The sequence below is a fragment of the Hippopotamus amphibius genome, chromosome 3 (assembly GCF_030028045.1).
Source record: "Hippopotamus amphibius kiboko isolate mHipAmp2 chromosome 3, mHipAmp2.hap2, whole genome shotgun sequence".
NCBI lineage: Eukaryota > Metazoa > Chordata > Mammalia > Artiodactyla > Hippopotamidae > Hippopotamus > Hippopotamus amphibius.
In genome coordinates this window covers 111574048-111576485 of record NC_080188.1, presented here as the reverse complement: position 1 = coordinate 111576485, position 2438 = coordinate 111574048, and the positions used below count along the sequence as shown (strand labels likewise).

Below are 2438 nucleotides of genomic sequence, written 5' to 3'. Positions count from 1 at the left end.
CTTAGGGTAATTTTGATAACAAGTGTAAAAAGGATTTTAACCATCTGTAATTACAGTTCTTCAAGATGCAGTGATCCACTCTATCCATAGGTACTCAGGAAAAAAGAAATAGGAAACCAAAGAATAAGAAAGATAAACCTGTTTCTGTCATCCATAGCTGTTGCTCTGTTCAAAGTTAATTATATTTTAACATATCTCTCCTGACTACTGGAAACATTTCTTTCAATCTAGATACATGCACACTCCTTAGCAAGGTTAGTGAATAATGCTGTATTTCTGTATTTATGTCAAAATTCCAAGAGCTTCAGTTTATTTTTTAAATCTCTGTTTCCCAACACTGAGCACCTTTTAATTCCCAGATTTACATGTGAGCCTGTAAACCAGACATCTAACCTCAGCTTTCTCCAACACAACGGCAGCCTATCTTCATTTATTGATAGAGTTCTAAAATTAAATTGACTTAAAGAACAGCATAAATTTGTCAAGAATCTCTTTAAGGCAGCCTTCACATCCTTATTCCTCAGACTGTAGATCATGGGATTCAGCATGGGAATCACCAGCATATAAAACACTGAAGCCATTTTATCAGTACCCATAGAATGGTTAGTTCGAGCCTGCAAATACATAAAAAGTAGAGTTCCATACAACACTGACACTGCCATCATATGTGAGGTACATGTGGAAACGCTTTTTTCCTTCCTTCTGATGAATGCATCCTTAGAATGGACAAAACAGTGTTGAAATAAGATACAAGGACTACAATTATGGAGAAAACCAGATTTGTAGCTTCAGATATGAATAACACTGTTTCTGGAAAGGAAGTATCAGAACAGGATAATGCTAACAGAGGGATGACATCACAGTAAAAATGATTGATTACATTGGATGAGCAATAAGCCATAGAGAAGACAGCATATGAGGCCACAATAGCTGTGGAAAAGCCATAGAGGTACGTGAGGAAAACCAGCAGGAGGCAGATCCGCTGAGACACCACCACCATGTAGAGCAGGGGGTTACAAATGGCCACGTAGCGGTCATAGGCCATCACAGCTAACACACAAATTTCAGCTACAATGAAAACCAAGAACACTCCCAGTTGGGCAGCACATTCATAGTAGGAGGTGGCATGCTTCTTTACTAACAAGTTGATCAGCATTTTAGGGGCAATGACAGTAGAACTGCCAAGATTGATGATGGCCAAATGCCGGAGGAAGAAATACATGGGGGTGTGAAGTCAGGAATCCACACTGGTGAGAGTGATGATGCTCAGGTTCCCCACCACGGTCAGCCCATAGATGACCAGGAACACACAGAAGAGTGGGATCTGGAGGTCTGGACGGTCTGAGACTCCTGTGAGAATAAACTCATTGACTCAGATGAAATTTCCAGGAGCCATGTGTGAGTTTGGAAAGTCATCTGTTTGGGGAAGAAAAAAAGTGGTTACAGTCTTTAAGGCATTATTTTCAGGACTGCCATTAGATGCCAAAAGCAAATCCTTTTGTGAGATTTCCTGACATCATGTATTAATCTCAGTTATTAAGCTCAAGCTTTTAGGTCTAGTTAATCAACTTTTCAATTGTTTGATAGAGAGAAAAAGCAAGTATGGCAAATTTAATAGATGATCCAGTGTAATGCATAATTGAGAATTCATTTCCTCAAAATCTTATTAAATTATGACTATCTTACTAGCTTACAAAAATATAGCCAAGATTCCTACCTTATGTTTCTTGCAATAGAGTGTGAGAAAAGCTTGAGCAATTGCATGTCCCCAAATAATTAAATGTCTGTTCTTGATTTCTTAATCTGGGATTTCTTGCTTTTTCTCAAGAATAGATATTTTAGCCACTATCCTATCCCTTTTCCTTTATTCTGTCTTTCTGTAACTTCTATTTGGCATATGTTAAACTTGCAAATTTTTCCATTTATTTCTGTTAACTGCTTTTGCTCATTTTTCATTTTATTACCAGAAAAAAAATACATGGAGACATGTTCTCAGATGTATTTTTCAGGTTAATTGTTCTCTTTTCAGCTTGCAAACATTTTTCTCTTTGAAAATGTTTTCTTCCCCTTCATAACTCTTTTCCTTCTTGCCCACAATTTGATGCAATTCATATTATTTCCACTGTGTTTTTTTTTTTTACCAGTTTTTAATTTATGTAATCTGCAAGATTACTTTTTGAATTACAAAATACATCTGGTCTTAATATTCATTCATCTTTTTATTGCTATCTTATCAGATTTTGATATTTTTCATCAATGCAATAAAAATAAATATCCTTATTTTATAGAACTTCTATGGTGATCACATTGTATATATTTGCTAAAGAAAGAGCATGAGATTATAATAGAACTGAATAGTTTGCTAGAGATGTTTGTTTGAAGGGTGGTGACCTAACTAAGTTGAGTTTCTTCTCAATTAAAATTGATCCCCAGCTGCG

General features: G+C 36.0%; 1 pseudogene; it reads right to left on the bottom strand.

The window, feature by feature from the left end:
- Window positions 1-287: 287 nt before the first annotated feature.
- Window positions 288-1396, bottom strand: LOC130848672 (olfactory receptor 8J1-like; annotated as a pseudogene).
- Window positions 1397-2438: the final 1042 nt, after the last annotated feature.